This window comes from Lycorma delicatula, chromosome 3 (genome assembly GCF_047948215.1).
Source record: "Lycorma delicatula isolate Av1 chromosome 3, ASM4794821v1, whole genome shotgun sequence".
In the NCBI taxonomy this organism is placed as follows: Eukaryota; Metazoa; Arthropoda; class Insecta; order Hemiptera; family Fulgoridae; genus Lycorma; species Lycorma delicatula.
The window spans coordinates 103,962,647-103,981,811 of NC_134457.1; the positions used below are offsets into that span (position 1 = coordinate 103,962,647).

The 19,165-nt window shown below is 32.2% G+C and overlaps 1 protein-coding gene across 1 annotated transcript in view; it reads right to left on the reverse strand.

Annotated features, from left to right (window-relative positions):
* Positions 1-19,165, reverse strand: part of LOC142320942 (zwei Ig domain protein zig-8-like) — a 761,401-nt gene that overhangs the window by 477,084 nt on the left and 265,152 nt on the right. The window lies entirely within an intron of this gene.

Consider the following 19,165-nt stretch of genomic DNA (forward strand, 5'->3'; position numbering starts at 1 on the left):
TGGATGGGTATACGACCATGTTTAATTCAGCAGCCCACTTGTGTACCGTCAATAACGATAGGAAAAATCCTTTAAAGTGGAAACTAACTCTTTTATCCGTCGGTGATAAACCTTTTAAAATAATGTTCTTTATAACAGCTCGAAATTCAATTTATCCATTTTTCAGAAGATGCCTAAACTTATTTCCTCTATCGTTCACCAGAAGCTTACGTTGCCCTTTATAGTATTTATCTACAATTTTAAATTTATCATTTTCTCATTAAATTTTTAACGGATAAAGTCTGCTTATAATATTAATAGTTTTTTTTTTACGCTACGGGATTCATAAAAAATAATTACATTCTACGGAAATACTAAATTATTCATCAGTTAAAATGAATATTTAGAAAAATAAAATTAACTTTTACTAATCTCGTCAAAGCGACTTATTTCACTACACAAACACGCCCATACACAAACCCACATAATTATATATACATATTTTTATTTTGTTTTTGTTGATTTCATTTATTTCAGCATTGTTTGTAATTTGATATTACTGTGAATATTTAAAACTAATATTTTTAACGATTAGAAAGAATATTAATTAAAATATAAAATTAATAAAAATACCATTAACTGAATAAAATTGGTCGGGTATTCATTGGAATTTGATACCCATATTATAAGATTTTTTTTTATTTCTGTGTGTATACCATTAGAATTCTCAAAGAGAGCTATTTCTTGTTTTTCCATTATATCCCTAAGGGCAGATGAAATATTCATTCACTTTTTTTCTGTAGTGAATATTTTATATTTAAATATAATACATATATATTCTAAAATACTAACAAAATATATTGATGTAATATTTTAAATTATGTAGCTGAAGTAATGAAGGAATTAACTTTTTTGTTATTTAATTTTTACATTACTGCTTATTGGTGTAAATTAAAGAAATTAGAGATTAAAAATAGGATTTTTTGCCTCTAAAATATATGTTTAATTTTTTTCCCCAAATTTACGTTCGATATATTTTTTTATATCTAAATTTATTTTTATTCCTTTTTATATCTAAAGGTAAATATTAAAATAATTATTTTCTTACTTTTAATTTGTCGTTTTAAAAAGAAAAATAAATTATTTTCATGTGTAAGATGATTTACATAAGTATTATTAGTTAATACAGTTGTCATGCTGATATTTATTTATGTTTTACAGAAATGAAGATGTAACTTAAGTGAATTTAATCATAAATGCTAAAATATTTAAAATTAGAATTGCAAATTTCTGTACTAAGTTAAGTTGCAAATTTTTTTTAAATGTAACAGTTATTTTTACGTAAGTGTTTTTTTTTAATACTTGCAAAATATTAGTAATAAATAAAAAAAAAATTAAATTAAAAGTGATTTTTAACATCAGTAATTATATATAAATTTATATATTTTATAATTAAAAGTGGTCGTTTAATCAAAAGACTTTTGATAAAATAATGTCTTTAGATCCTCAGGAAAAGTAATATCCTATTGCGGAAGTTAGATTTGATATTAATATTTGTTTCATAAAATTAAATCCAACTAATAAAATATCACTTATTTAAATCGGAAGTGCATACATCGATTTTTGAGAAAAAAATTAAATAATCAATTTTGGTAAATTTATAAATTATAGGATAAAATTTTTATGTAAATGAAAAAGGACCATTTATCAAATTATTTTTTTTTTAATTGTCATTTTGTAAGTTTTTTTTCCAGAAGTTAAACAGATAAGATTATTTTTCGGCATACTTTGTTTTGTCGTAGTTTTCAGATGGATTTTATTATATAACTCACAGAGAAATAATTTACATGATGCTTTCTAAATTAAGAAACTTAATTAATCTCGTCTTTATTTATTTGAATGTCCTTTTAAAAATTCTTCAATTTAAATTCCGTAGGATTATATTGAAAAGAGTTTCATATAAATTATATGAAATATCCCTTATTGATGATTTTAAATAACCCCATAATATCATTATGATGAAACAAACAAATACAATGACGTTTAATTACAACGAATAGAAATAGAGGTACTTGAATTTATATTTATATATTTAGCTAATAATCAAAGTTCTATTCCAAAAGAGTATTACTGTATATTATTATGTATTTCATATTGGTCATTTTATAAAAATATCATCGGTCTCCGTTATATCATTATTAGAATAATAATTATCATAATAACGTAAACATAATTATCATAAACATCATTAATAACGATTGCATAAATTATTATATTGATCCATCATATTCCAGGATATAATTACAAAAGGATTGTCATTTTTTGTTCAGTTCTTATTCGCTCAAAGAAAAAAATATATTTAGTTTACCGCGTAAGTTAAATTCAAAACAAATAATATATTGCTAAAGTTCAGAATAAAGCATTTTAAAATACAAATTTCTCTGTTGCATCTTAAGACGATTAATGTCTCCTACAGGACATAATCTGCAGAAGTTAATATGAATTAGAATTTATTAAAAATATTGGTAGAATAATGAAGAAATGTGGAATTACTGGTAGGAAAATTGAAGTTTTTTTCATTTTCCTTGCCCATTATATTTTTCTTCTGGAGTGAATCTGCATAAAATCTTTACTAAGATAAGTTTTGACGTACTATATTCCATTTCCGAATATTTAATTTTTCATTACAATCGTTGATAATTTTTAGATTTTACTTTCCAAGCAGTTATACTTTAGCCTAGGACATTTTAAACGTTCGGGGATTGTTCCAGTGCAAGATTTCCAAAAATTATTAATTTTTCAACGTCCTTTTCCCAACATAATTATTTTCCCAATAGTATTATTTTTCCTCTTTTAATTGTCCTATTATTCTTAAGTTTTCGAAAACAATTTTTTCAATAATCGTTGATTCCCATAATAACGACTTTATTTTCTTGCTGTTTTTTGTGGTCATAATAGCAATATTTGAGCTTGGTTAGTGTATCCGATTTATATGATTTTATACGTGACGAATAATTTTTGCAATGCCTGTACACATTATGGCTGAAACAATAAAATCTGAAAAATGTTTCGAAGCTTGGTAAGAGTACACGATTTATGTGATAAACAAATACTTTTCATTACTATGAAGCTTGCACTCACAATATTGTATTTAATATTGTATTTAATACACAATATTGTAATTATTTTTAAGTAAAAAAAAATATATATCAACATATTAATAAATAAAAATAAATCAACTGCAAACGTGTGAATCTGTGTTCCCAATTGTTTTCGTTATATCGGACAAGTGATTAATCCTACACTCATGAAATGTGGTAGTATATTTGAAATAAAAGACATTAAAGCGATTTAATTTTTTTTCTTTTTAAATCCTATGAAGATTTGAGAGGTGCTTTATTTTGAATGTTGTTTTATGGAGTAGGCCGTTGATCTTGCAAAATAAGCTTATATGTGTTTTTGACTTAAGAAACTGCTACCACTGGGGAGTTAAAAGTATAAAAAAATTTAAATAAGAATAAAAGACCCGCAAAAAACTAAATGAGTTTTAATTTTCATTTGGTTTATTTTTAACTTAACTATTTATATCATGCAGAGTTATTTTGTTGAAATGAGGCATTCTCAATCTGAAAACAGTTTTCAGTTTTTAAAACTTAAGGCATTGATAACATAGATTCTCCATTTTAAAGTAAACCTTGATTCAAAGGTCTAAAAATATTCTCATTTGAATTGATTTTAACTAATTCTAGTACATATTAGCACACAGAAACTTATCATGACGTTGAAGGTAGTTAGTTTTTTATTCTGAATTTACCATTTATGATACTGACTTTAACATTCGTAATAATGCATTCGAGAATTATTTTAATTTATTATTTTTTGGTGTAAAATAAATAATTAATTAAAATTTTAAATATTAAGTGTGGTTGAAGTGAACGATATTTTCAATTTTATCTATGATTGAATGACAGTAATTTTATCAATTTGGCAGTAATATCTTCTCATCACTTTTACCATGCCAAATCGCTTTCAATGGAGGTCCTTTTTCATCCATTGCAGTCGCAACGAGCGAGATCGGATGAATACGATGATGAACGAGGAGGTCACCCCATTTCTTATCAAAAACTGCTGTAGAGTTAGCGCGGTATGGATGGCGCCAACTGTGATGGAAAATCTTGTCAGCTGCTCGGCAAAATTCAGATAGTTTTTTCCATATAGAAACACGGAGTTTATTGAGACCTACTAATTGTTGGTTCGTGGACGATTTTCGTTGATACTGTCACAAGTATTTTCAACATTTTGGTCGGTTCGAATTTTGTAGAACGGCCAGATCGCCGATGATCTTCAATCTATATTTGTCCTTGATTGAAGCTTAAAAGCTATTCTGAAACGTGTTTTGCTCACCGCACTCTCTTTATAGGCTTTGTGAATTATTTCAAGTATTTATACCGCATTTTTTCTAAAAGAATACAAAACTAGAAGACTGAGGGTTGCTCATGATTTTCGGGCATCGCATTTTTGCCAAAATCGGAAAATAACTAGGTTAAAATTTCACTGCGTTTCCGTAACGGGGCATTGCCTCACATACTGACTCGGTTCTACCTAGACTTTTCCAGCGGCAGAGCTGCAAGCTTACCTCCACTATTTCCGTTATTTTTGAGTTCCCATCTAGTAATTTCCATTTATGTTATGTATTACTTAAAAGGTACGTTGTTATTCTTATAAAGTGTACATATATAACTTTATCCAATGATGTTTTTTAATGAATTACTAATTTACACCTTTATCTTTTCATTTGACTAGTTGGATTTAATCCGGAATCGGACTAGATGAGTTCTCCCATTGACACCGATTCAGTATCTTTTTTAACTTCAAGATGATTGAGACTGTATATCAGAAATGCACTCTCGGAAAAAATGCTTTTTACTAATGTAATTTAGGTTGCTCGGCATCCTGTGAATTTTAAATAGAGCTGGAGCGATCTGAAGTTAGAGAAAAGACAAATATTGGCCCAAGCGAGTATACACGATATGTCATTGAATCTGAAGTTAGTAGAGTTGACAAAATAGGTGTCAGCTCGGACTAGATGCCATACGTTAGAATGATTTGAATCTAATTTTTTCCCACATTTAAAAAATTTTTCATTTTCTGAATGTAAAAATAAAATATATACAAGAACTCTAAAGACACACTAAAAAATAAAAACTTTGCATGTCCAAGCAGCCCAATTATTTCCAAATAAGAGTAGTACTTACTTTGAAATCTCTTTCGGCGGACCGGTGAAGTATGGTGAAAACCCGTATGTTTTCGATTGAAAATAAATCGTGTAACGATGTGGGTTACTTGGTTGATTTAATTTTTTTTATAGGAATCCAATCTAATAGAGATATCGTTTTTATCCTGTAATGAATTCTACAAGATGAATTCAGTAAGATACAAAACACTATTAAGAATACTATTTGAAAATAAGTTGCAATACATTCAGTTCATCACATCTGTATCGTTGAGATATAATATATAAGTGGTTGCAAAAAACGTTAGCTCAACATAAATATTTATGAATTTTACTTTTCTTATCATTCATTATCATTTTTATTTTATTGAAATATAAAAGAAACTTCATGTAACAGGAAAATGATCAAATGATGAATGAGCATAAATTTCTGTTTTGAAAAAGCGTGGTTGTATGCTTGAACACTGTTTAACATAAATATTAAATAAATCATAAAAACTCCTGTACGGGATATCTTTTATATGTATATGTATATTGTATATATATATAAAATTTTGAGGCTCAAAATTCTCCAAATTACTACGTCAGTTTAATTGAAATTAATATATGCATATTAAAATTTGATGAAAATTCGTCGAGTCGTTCGTAAATCAACCCTGACTTATGAACCTGAGTCGTTATTGACCGATCAGGATCAGCTGATCTCGTTTGGATCATCTCTGAAGTCTGAATATTTTTAGAGTAGTTCTGTGGGAGTTTAATACGCTCCAATAAATAAATAAGAACGCTAATCGAAAAAATTTTTTGCACTTATGATTGTATCTTTATTTAGGATTCTTAAGCACAATTCATATATCCAAAATTATTCTTGTATATTTAATAAAACGTTTTGACTATACAGAAGGTGTCGAAAATTCCTATTTTAAAGATTATAGAGGTAGCGTCACCGCCTCCTTCTCATGATGTGATACTTGCCAGAGGTCACGCTAGTGTCTTCCAGCGAGATATATATATATATATATAAAGAAATAAACAATTAAATTTTACCGTTATTGTATATATATATATATATATATATATATATATATATATATATATATATATACATTTCATTTATTTAAATATTAATTTAAAAAATCATAATATAAATTTGTTTTTAATAGTTATCATAACTTTATAATTTTTCAGTTAAACTTGTCGTAGGCTTAAACTTGAATACGTATTGGCCGCCTAATTTTACTTGCAAATTCAGATTACACATGAAGATAAATGAGCAGTAGTTGAAGTAAATAAATGGCAACCACTAATGTGCTAATGAGTAATGTAATAATAGTAATAATAAAACATATTAAGCATTAAATTCCTTACACACATATTGAACTTTTGAGGGATTAGGCAGAACGAAGTGTAGAAACTAGACCGCTATTTCTATGGAACTGCTTTCCTACTGATATTACCAAACAGGAAAATATTAAATGAACTTTATTTGCTAAAGACTGATTTACTTACACCGATATTGTTTACCATACAGTAATAACATATTAAACATTCAAGGAAATTTATTCTATTTTTAAATTTAATCTTTAAATTAATTAATTTTTCCATTTCATCATTACATTGGTATTTATAGGCTGCATGATTTATTGTTTCATATTTTTTTTTTTTACCATATCGAAAAATATGGAAAAGATATTAGTAAACTTTCCAAGAACTTAAAAGTTATTTCTCCGTCAGAATGATAAAGTTTATTTTAACCTTGAAATTTTACTACTTCTCTTATGCAATCAAAATATAAAAAAACATATTCCAGATTAGTTATCTAAACCAGTTATTTCTTAAAATGAGAATAACTTTTTTTTAATTAACAATTTGTTACCTACTTATACGTTGAAGATTAACAGTTATTTAGACAATTATAACAGTATAATTATCAGAAAATTAGATTTATTTAAAGAAGATTAAGTGCTTTGGGATTAATAATTTTTTTTCTTTAATTTATACTTTTTTTTTTGTTTTATGGAACAGTTTACTTTGTTATTTATATGAATAAACTATCATAATTTATATGATAGTTACATCTGCTCGACTTTTTTTCATTTAATTACTAACTACTTAAATCTACACTCTAAACTAAGTTCACATGATAGGAAGTGCTTATTCTGGATAGAAATTAATCAGGTTATTCGGAATTACCATAATTGCTTAAGTTCTGAGTGTAAATAAAGACGAGTATTTGTTTAAAAGGAGGTACTACATTTTAATTTTAATCTTTAGAAAGCATGGAAGTATTACGTTTAGTTATAACAATAGTTATGTATATGCAACTTAGTGAAAGAAATGGAGACAAACTTAGTAAAAAATGGAGACAAATAAGTTAAAAGAATTTTTACGCTTAGAGACAAATGACCGATTTGAATGATGAAATTTTTGCATCGAAAAATAAAAAAAGAGGAAGGGCTACTTGCAGACTTAGAAAAAGCTATCTAAAATGAGAATTTCTCAAGGAAACAGCAGAAAGGTAGGTCTACAGAATACATTTAAAAACAAAATACTTTTCCAACATAAAAATTATACCAGAAGTACTCAGAAACAATTACGGACACATTAGGAAAAACTGATAACGTTAAACGCCTTCGAAAAAACATCAGTCTCAAAAATTAATAAGAAGGAGCTAAGAGTAGAATTTTTTTTTTAAATTTATTAAAGTTAGAAGTTTATATAACAAAATAGATAAAATAAGAATATCTAAAAATGTTAAATTATGACAGTCAGTCATGAATTCTATTTTAATAAATTAAGATTTTAGTTTGTTGATTATGGTGTCTTAATATAGTCACCATGGCTCAGTTCCTTAGCTCAGAAACATTACGTTTAATAGAATGTAGACGTAAAATATTAGCGTTTAGAAAAGATATAAAGAAGAATTTTAAGGAAAATATTGGATTGAATCATTAAAGAAAATTAAAATTATGAGGTAAAATAAAATTCTGAACTGTAAAGCCTTTGTCCAAAAATAAAAGATGAAATTATGAAAAGAAGAGTTATAATGGCACCTTCTTGGAATGAATGAAGGAAACTATAAAAAACCTTAGCATTTATTAAAATAGAAAAACTGGCTAAGATAAAAAGAAATAGGAATTAAACAAAATTAATTACCGGCGCAAACAATTTAAAATAGAAAATTTAAAAATTAGTTTTTCATGAAAATCCTCCAAAGAACATTTAAAAAAAATAAATGGTCAGAAGGAAGGCTTTCTCTGAATGTATGAATGAACACTAGAGAAAAATTAATGACTACAAAAATAAAAGTAAATAGTATCGTTCGTGGTGCGTAGCTGGCCGGCAAAAAAAATGCAGTAATAAATAAGCAATATAATACAAAAATACAATTATATTCACCATTTATTCATTACGGAAGTCACCATCTACGGCACATTATTTAAAAGCCAGATAAGACTTCTTTAAATTAATATTTACAGAATTTCAATAATTTATTTAATAAAAAACCAGTAATAAACCTGAAAAAAAAATACAGAATGGATATTACTAAAATTCGTTGTTATGTACATGCAAAGAATTAAGAAAATTCATAAATGATGGTATAATTTATAAGATGATGTAATATGCAAAGATGTGACGTAAAAATTTATGAACAGGAGTAAAAAAAATTTGTTCTTGTTTGTATATCTTAACAAATCTATGCTTTCTTGCATTGCTTTTACGTTTGCATATTAAATACGAGTATATTAATTGATTGATTTATGATGCAAAAGAATTTATAATCTCAGTTCAACCTGCTTAATGAAAAATAAAAAATAAATCCGATGAAATTTACTGTTTATGTGAATGAATTAAGTTAAATGTATCTTAGTTCCATATTTTTTTTTTTTTTTTGTTAAGTAATATTCAAGAAGTTCTTTACTTCGCACTCAAGTTAACGATTACACTATTTACTGGTGCAAATTATTATTTTTATTATTATTATTATTTAACTAAGTCAGTAAATTTGATCTCTGTATAAACTTTGTTCGATAAAATATTTATGGAGGGTCAGTTGTAATTAATTTACTCGCAATTATTAATTTAGCTTGTTACGGTAAAAATTATTCAAATGAAAAGCATTGTTTGAATTTTAGATTTTTTATAATCTTATTGGTAATGCAATACTAGTTTCTATCGGTCATTATAATGTTTTTAGTAAATTGGACTGTATTTTTATATTTATAATCAATTGTCATTAAATCATTTTATTTAAACTACTATTCTTTAGTTTTATATATATATATAATTATTATTGATAATATTTTTTAAAATATATTTTTAGAGTAATCAATTGTATTTTGAAGGAAACTTTTACGTTTGTTAGTCTCTCAATATCCTTGTCGAACCGTGAAAATGCGATGCGTACAATCCAAAGCTATTTCAAAGACTTCTAATGCCAAAAACTAGAATAATTGTTTCTATATGATACCATTCAATATTTATTGAATTATATCGGCTAATGTGGAAAGGAAAATTAAAAAATGTCAATAATTAGATTATTAGATCAGTACAGAAAAAATATTATACTCACAGAATAAAACCTATACTTATTCTTTCCAACTAAATGAAAAGTATACAGAAAATTGATATCGCCTTGATCTTCCATTACCTAGAGTAAAAAAAAAAATTGTATATATATACATAAACATAATACAAGGAAAATAGTTGTTATTAGAATATCTTTTAACATAATTTTATCGCACACATCAATTATCTTGAGCACACTGACATTGAGTAACCAAGAGTAAGAGTAATGGAATGAACTCCATTAGTGCTGATGTCCTACGAAGGTTATCAAAAGATATGGTACGAAGAGTTCGGACTTACCGTTTGGAAAATAGTAGAAATTTCCAACACTTGCAGTAAGACATTACCAGTTGTGCATAACTGCAATCCACGAATGAAATCAAACGTGTATATGTTTGTATTATAATCCATACATGGAAAGACATGAAGACTGAAATGCTATTAAAGCTTAATTTTACTGATGAAATGTGATTAACATTGTGTTTTATTAAAATTAAATGCCTCATAGTATAGCAGCATCTCAAAGAGAGGTAGGTATGAGTAGGGTTTCCTTTAATGTCACTGTTTTTATGTACAAATTTGCTAAATATTTCAATGTAGAATACTTTGCAAATACTAATGGAAGAAGAAAAATAAATAGCTACCATACGTAATAAAGGATTCAATCATATTGGGAATCCAATTAACTTTATCTTTTTTTTAACATTTTCATTATCAACATTATCAGAACATGATAATAGTCGTAAAATTTTCCATGTTCCACAACAATTTTCTCAAATATGCAGTCACCAAAACTTTCGTTCGGCGACTCTTAAAATTCCAATTGTCTAAAAAATAATTAAAAATAGATTTTTTTCTAATCATACAAATAACTTTTATCATTTATTTTATAGATCCCGGATCCATTCATGTTCGAGATGTTTAAGATGAAGTTTAAGTGTACCAATATACTTCATTTAATCAGTAATAAAAACAAAATAAAAGTAAACCAAGGTGGTCAGGCAATACAATGTATTTAGAATCTTCTCATAAATATTTCTGACAACTTTAACTGAAATTAATAATTTGTGATTTGTTTAAGAATATTTTTTTTTAAATGTAAATTTGAATTATTATTCCAGGGATATAAAAATTGTTTAAAAAAGCGGAAATTTAATATTCTTGATGTTTCTCATTTCCCATATTCTTGGTGTTATTACGCAGTTTCAGATAAATAAATTACGAATGACAGGCTATTTTTTTTCCTTTAAAAGGAACCTATTAAATTAAAGTAAAAACGAAATTAATCTTAATAAAATTCTTATCGATTGTACACTTATAAATATAAAACTGGAGTTATTCTTATTTTTTACTTAAAATATGTTTTGCGCTTTTTTTTTAGTTTTTTTTAAAAACATTACTGGTCTCTAATTTCTATAAATCTAAATAGAAAGTGTAATTTTTTAACGTCTAGAAAGTATCGCACATTTTTCTTAATTATGTTTACCCCTTTTATATATATTTGAGTAACGTAATTTATAGTTATTAAATTATCAGAAACAGGTTACGTCAAAGAAAATATTGTGTCAAAATATGAAAAAATTATTTTTAATCAAAATTTTTTTCCTATGCAAATAGCATATCGAAGTAATTTTGATTATAGAAGCTTCAAAAAAAGAAAAGCCAAGAGTAAAGAGTAGCAATCAAGTAACATGTAATTACCTAATACAGTGTTCATAATAACTACATGTACACATCAGTTTCAGCAAAAGGTTACTAGGTAAATATGACTGACCCTTCAGCGTTCATCATTAGGTGTTTGTTTAGTTTGCTTTGTGGCACAAAAAAAAAAATAAAATAAATACAAGATACTTCTTTTATTCAAAATATTTTTAAATAAATTAAATATTTGTTTATTGCTTTAATATCGAGTTTCTCTCTCGTTGAGTAGAGAAATTGTCATTATATATGATTCCTATATAATTCACTGTGTTACTAAAGAAGAGCATTAATTTGTAGTTCATCTGTCTATTGAGGTATAATTAGAGTTAAGTTTTCTGAGAATAATCAATTTAATTACTTTTCTCGGTCCTGTGTTTACAGATTAAAATGTTCCAACAAACAAATTTGGATACTACTTAGATATCAGTGAATTTATAGAATATTGTATAATTAAATATAAAAATGTATAATAGTTTATAATCGGCTCAATGAACAGATGACAACGGGATATGATTTTCTCTAATAATACCGGAATCAATCCAATCCATTCTTGCCAATCGCCATTTTTATCAGGTCTTATATATAACTCTTAACTATCGATTTAAGTATTGTATATATTTCATAATTATTTCTCATTTATTTTAATATTATATCCACAAATTACTTTATTCATTTGTTATTAAGTTCTTGTAAATAATATATACTCTTTCTACATTTTTTCAGAATGATCATTTTATTTTCAACAGTAAGTATATCAACAAGTGTTTTATGATAAAACTTAGGTTGTTTATTTATACTTATGTTTATTCCTTAGTTGTTCAACATGTTTATAAAAGAATCTGGCGGTACTGTAAAAGTAATAAAACCGTGACGTTAAGTAATAGTTTATTGTAACTGAACATGCAGAATGTTTACTTTTATAAGATAAATGGTTGAGACGTACACCTCACAATCGTATACCCTAACCTTTACTGTTCTTTAAACAACCGCATTATCTGCTATAAAAGCCAAATTCCAACAAAATAAAGAGTAGTATATTGCAACCGCAAATTATAGCTGTTTACATTTCTCTGCAGTGAAATAATTTAAATTTATTTATTTAAATAATAAAATTAAATCAATTTTCTCTTTTATTTCATATCGGAATAACGTTGTTGAAAAAAATAAAATGAGACAATATATACAAAATATTTTCATATGTTCTGATTTTTTATACTTTTTTGGCATTCTATAAGTTTACAAACTGTCTTTGTAAAACCTGAATTTTTTTTATTAAACGATTTCTTTGCATTTCCAATATATTAAATAAATATAAACAATATTTACTTGGTATTAAGGGATTTTTTAAACCTCATTTCATTAAATTTCAAGGTTCAAGGTTTTTATTTATTGTTATTTTATGACATATTGTTTAAAAATTATTTTATTTAAATTCTTTTTTGTATCTATAAGTTTTCAGTGAATGTTTTTTGCCAAGTTTTGGAAGAAAAGTGTGATATTACTTTCGGTCACACGGTGGGATTGCAGGGTGAAATTAAAATTTCTTTACGTTTTGAGATATGAGAAGTAAGAAAATGTCGTTCGCTTAAAATATAATTTCGTCATTTATATATTACAAAAATAATATACTATTATATTACATTTAAATATAATCTGTACCCATAAAGCAACTTATCTTGACTGACTTACTGATTCATCCAAATTTTTATACATATTCTTCTTTCGGTGGAAGTGCAACCGAGAAAGAATTTATTGAAAATCCTAGTTTAAAAGGTAAAATGGGGTAACAATAAAATTTACTTTTTTTTAAGTTCTAAATAATAAATGAAGATATCAACTTGATTTTCGGTTTGTGTAATCTTTATATCAATATCGAAAAATTAATTTTTAGTTTTTTTAAAAAATTCTGAGTTTAAAGAATTAAAATGGATTTTGAACTTTTTGAAACCGGTTACTTTTTATACGCTTGTCTTTAGCTCACTTTCGTTGCACGGTTAACTGTTAACGGATAGTACACATGCGCAATAAGTTTTTGGGATGAACATCGATGTAGTCGATCAACCAACGTAACGCTTCGAAAACACCCTTGTACGAAATATCAAAAAGTTCCGTATTATTTACTTCCGTAAGTATTTAAATATCGTACTAACAAAAAGTATAAAATAATAAAAAATTAAAACATGCTTTAAAACAAAACAAAAAAAAAAATGGATTACCCAGTAAACATAGATGATAATTCTGTTTTTAACAAACTAATATGTATAAAGACCACAATACATATATATTTTTACAAGACCACAGTGAAAAGCATGGGGCACGCTTTCATATTCAATATCTCTATAAATTCTTTAAATTTGACAAAGGTTTTGATACAAAATGGAAGTGATAGCTTCAATATACAGTATCTAGTAAATTTCTTTGTTTGAACTAAAATGTTAAGGTGCAAAATAGAACTGAGGTCGCGCCCCATGCTTTTCATAGTGGTCTTGCAAAAATACAGAACTGTATACATATTACTTTGTTGAAAACCAAATTATCTTCTATTTATGTTTACTGGGTAATCCATTTTTTTATATTTGTTTAAAAGCATGTTTTTATTATTTTTTTTTTTTTTTATTTCTTGGTGGCAAATGAAGACATCAACTTGATTTTTGGTGTATCTAATTTTTATGTAAATATCTAAAAACCAATATCTATACTAAACGAGATATTGGGGCTTGCAAATACCCTTCTTTAAATATGTAAAGACTAATTGCAGGTTTTTTGAATCTTGATCTTTAAGGGGTACAACGATGTACCCAAAAAATCTTATGTGGACAACACAAGACTTTCTTGAACGCCTAATAAATTACATTTACACATTTTTTTTTAAAATGAAAGGTATAAAATTTTATTTCATTAAAAACTTTTTCTTTTTTTCTTTTCTTTTTTCTAAGTATTATTCACCGTATAATTTTTTTTTACAATGATAGGTTAATATTCATTAATAAATAAATAAATTTAAGTTAAAAAAATGTTTAAAAAAACATATGAAGTCTGATTCAAACCGATGTGCCTTCTCCTAGTAAGATCCAAATATTACATTAATTAAAATTTTATTTAGGTATAACTCTGGAACTAATGATAATAAGTATCACTTAATCGTCTGATATATCATTGTAAAACTCTCAATAAGGGATTATTACTGCAGCTAAGAAAAAACCCAAAGTCCATTTTTTTTGGGATTTTGGGCTCTTTTGACACTTTTGGTCCTATCTACTGCAATCAAAATGAAAGGTGCACAACTAGATGTTACAGCAGTCCTAAATCCAAAATTTCAAAATTATACGGCTAATCGTTTTTGAGTTATGCGAGATATATCCTTACATACATAAATGCATACATACGTACAGATGTCAGGACGAAACTAGTCAAAATGGAATCAGGGATGGTCAAAATGTATATTTCCGTTGAAATCTGGAAGCCGAATTTTTTCGAGATCACAATATTTCCTTTACTTCTTACACGGAAGTAAAAATGTATATTAATTTATGATTCCATCCTTGGCTCTTGTAGTGAAAGGTTGTGTGTTATTGTGCTCTGTGATTGTGAGTTGTAACCAGTCCTGCCAGGTGTTCAACAGTTCTTCTACCTGCGTCGCCAGACAATGTGAGAGGGGTCTGCTAGGACATCAGCCGGGCGGCCAGCTACCTGGATTACAGGCCAGTCACATTAAGAAAAGGATAATCCTTTTCTTAATTTTACTTTTATCTATTCAATATTTCTAATAATGTAAAGTGAACTCTTGTAGTCATTGTGAATACATTAAGTAAATAGCCTATTATTATAGGACTATTGTGCTACTTTTAAAATAATTTTATTTTTTAATTGATTTTCTTGTCAGTGATTTTATTTTACAGCAAGTGTAAATTAAGTTTAATTTTAATTTTAAAATTTTTCTTCCTTATTTTCCTCAATGGAAGGAAAAATAAGGCCTCCTCCACCCCGTTCTCCCACCACGGAACTGTCCGTCGGTGGAGAGGAAAGCGGGTCTGGCGCTAGGAAGCGCCAGAAACGCCGGGACTCCGCGCCTCCTATGGAGGCGGAGCCCGTAGCGGGCTGCAGCAAGGCTGCAGCAGCCGCCAACTCGCAGGCTGATGATGGGGCCCCATCACAGCCTGCTACCGTCAGGCGGGAGAAAATCCCGCCGATAATGCTGGACTGCCCGAAAGAGTGGCCAGCATTGGCGAGGGACATAAAGTCGAGGATTGGGGGGCGCCTGGTGGCTAAAAGCACCGGGCTCTCGATAAGGCTGCAGCTGGGCAGCGAGGCGGATTACCGGGCGGTGCAGAGTTTTCTGCACTCGAAGGGAATCGCCTTTCACTCCTTTCAGCTCCCGAAGGACAGGGAGCTGAAGGTGGTTATACGGGGGATCCCCTATGGGGCTGCCCCGGAGGAAGTAAGGGAGGAACTGACCTCCCTTGGCTATGAGGTGGTTTCGGTTAAGAAGCTCCTCACAAGGGACGGTCGGGAAACCCCAACCTGCCTAGTGGCCCTTAAGAGGACCCCTTTGGCCCGGGCCATTTATGACCTTGGCAGTATTTTTTACTGCAAGGTCGCAGTGACTGCATTTGTGTCACGAGGGGGGCCACCCCAGTGCCACAGATGCCAGAAATTTGGACACTCGTCCAATTACTGCCAGAGGGCCCAGCAATGCGTAAAGTGTGGTGGAAACCACGACACTTCTGCCTGCGTCAAGCCGCGTGAGGAACCAGCCTCATGCGTCAACTGTAAGGGGCCACATCCGGCCAATTACAGGGGCTGCCCCTATTATAAGGAGCGGACAAACAAAGTCAAGGGACTTAAAAAGCCCGCGACTTTGGACGGCCGCAGCTGGGCCCGTGTTGCCGGTGGGGGAAAAACAGTCCCCAAACCGGAGGTGCCGGCACCCGTGGCCAAAGCGGTCGTGAAAAAAGGGGAGGTACCCTCCCCAACACCCGCCAAGCCAAAACCGGCGGCAACCACCAAGAAGGTGGTGAAACAAAAGGCGGCGACAAAGCCGGCCCCGGCGAAGAAGGCCAAGCCTTCCTCGACGGGAAAGGCAAAGCCGGCCCCGGCGAAGAAGGCCAAGCCTTCCTCGACGGGAAAGGCAAAGCCTGCTCCGGCTGGGAAGGCCAAGCAGGCTGTTAAAAACACCGCGGCCCCTGTGGCCCCGCGCCCCGCCAAAAGGGCGGCCGCGCCAAAAGGCACCCCCAGCGGCAATCCGAAACCGGCTACCCCGTTGGAGACCACTGGCATGGACTTCCTGTCGCAGATGACAGTGAAGGATATCCTGCCAGATATCATGATGGTTTTGCCACGCCTGCTCCAGGCAAAATCTCTCAAGGACTGTATTCAGTCCTTAATAGAGTGCCTCATGGCTGTACTGTCCAGGTATGGTTAGGCCCACCCTCAGACTCTTGCAGTGGAACGCCAACTCAGTAGTAGGCCGGACGGAGGAACTATGCCGTCTGGCCGAGGATCTACTGATAGACGTGATACTGTTGTCTGAGACGTGCTTGAACCCAAACAAGCAACTGACCCTTCGGAACTATTTTACATATAGGACGGATAGGCCAGTTCGACCCGGATCTCGCACCTCTGGTGGAACTGCGGTTTTAGTCCACAGACGCCACATGCATACGCGCGTTGTTCTTCATACAAACGTGATGGAGCAAACGTGTGTGCATGTGGAGCATCTGGGCACGGTGTATCGGCTGGTTTCGGCTTATAGCAAGCCGAACGACGCGGTAACCGGCGCAGATCTGGATGCCGTGCTGGAAAATTGGGATGGGCCCGTGATACTCATGGGCGACCTCAATGCCAAACACGTGTCATGGAACAGCATTCTGACAAATCCGAATGGCAGATTGCTGTACGAAAGGGCGAGAGCCCGCCGCTTGGTCGTCGTAGGCCCTGAGGTGCCCACGTTCGTGCATCGCTCAGGCAGATCTAGGCCTGACGTGCTGGATATCGCAGTCATGAAGGGGGGTACTCTCCCATTCATGATTGAAACGATAGAAGACCTCAGCTCGGACCATTCCCCTGTCCTGTTGGAACTAGGTCAGGCAGGGGGTGGCCGAGATCCCCCGCCTATATCCCGAAGGTCAGTCAACTGGAAAAGGTTCTACGAGACCCTCCAGCGGGAGTACAGGCCGGTAAATCCTGAGCTCCTGAACACCCCGGAGGAAATCGACGACACTGTCGGGCGCGTCACGTCGTCAATGACCGAGGCCCTGGCAGGCAGCTCATCGGCCAAAACTCGAGCAGTTGTTCGAAACGACCTCCCTCCTCATATCTCCGAAGCCATAACGGAGAAACGACGACTGAGGAGGAGATATCGAATCACCCTGTCCCCCGCTGATAAGCGGGCCTTTTATAATCAAACGGACAGGGTAAAACAACTGCTGACAAGCCATCGAGAGGATTCGTGGAACGAATACCTCGCCTCGGTCTCTGACGACATCTCCTCGGTGTTCAGGTTGAACAGGAGACTGCGAGAAGGGAAGAAGCCTCGCCATCCGGTTGTGGGGCAGCGAGGTTTTCTTGCATACTCTGAGGCGGAGAGGGCCGAGGTATTCGCCGATACCTTGGAGGAGCAGTTCACTCCAAACCCCCCTCCCTCCCCGAACGACGAGCACACAACCGAGGTGGAATCCTTTCTTGTAGATTATTTCTCACAGGTGGAGGACGCCCCTCTAGAGATTGACCAAGTCACTGAAGCGGAAGTTTCCGCAGCCATTAAGGCCACAAGCCCCGACAAGGCCCCGGGTGTCGACGGGATCAGCGCCCGTGCATTCCGGAACATACCGGCCTCCGTGATTACAGCAATTTCGGTGATATTCACGTCCATTTTGTACGTTGGATATTTCCCGAATTGTTGGAAAACGGCCAAAGTCGTATGTTTACCCAAACCGGGGAAAAGTTTACTTTTCCCACGGAATTATAGGCCAATCTCCCTGTTACCGGTATTGTCTAAGTTGTTCGAGAGGATTTTTCTCGAAAAACTGAGGCGATACATGGAGGGAGAAGTGCGGCCCGAGCAATTTGGGTTCAGGGAGGGTCACTCAACCACCCTCCAACTGGTAAAAATAATAGACGACCTTGTCGGAGGCCTGAACAGGAAACGGGTGACTGCAGCCGTTTTTCTGGATGTGGCCAAGGCCTTTGACAAAGTTTGGCATAGCGGGCTGCTTTATAAGCTAGCGCGATCGGCGATCCCCTACCGCTATGTCAGACTGATGCGGTCATATCTGCTAGACCGACATTTTGTCGTGCGCGTAGGGGAAACGATTTCCTCCACCAGAGAAATAGCCGCTGGGGTTCCCCAAGGAGCAGTACTTTCCCCGTTCTTGTACACTTTGTACGTGAACGATATGCCGCTGTCGGAAGGGGTCAAGACGGCCCTTTATGCAGACGACACGGCATATTTCTACGAATCCGCAAATGTGGATTACGCGGTCCGGAGGCTCCAAAGGCAGCTGGACTTAGTGGAACCGTGGCTCGACATGTGGAGAATCAGGGTCAACGGTGAAAAATCGGTGGCCGTGATGTTCACATGCAAGACACGAAAACCGACCAGAGAGCTGGAAATCTCAGGGGAGAAAATCCCTTTTGAGAAAACAGTTAAGTACCTGGGGGTGGTGTTGGACAGGCGGCTTACCT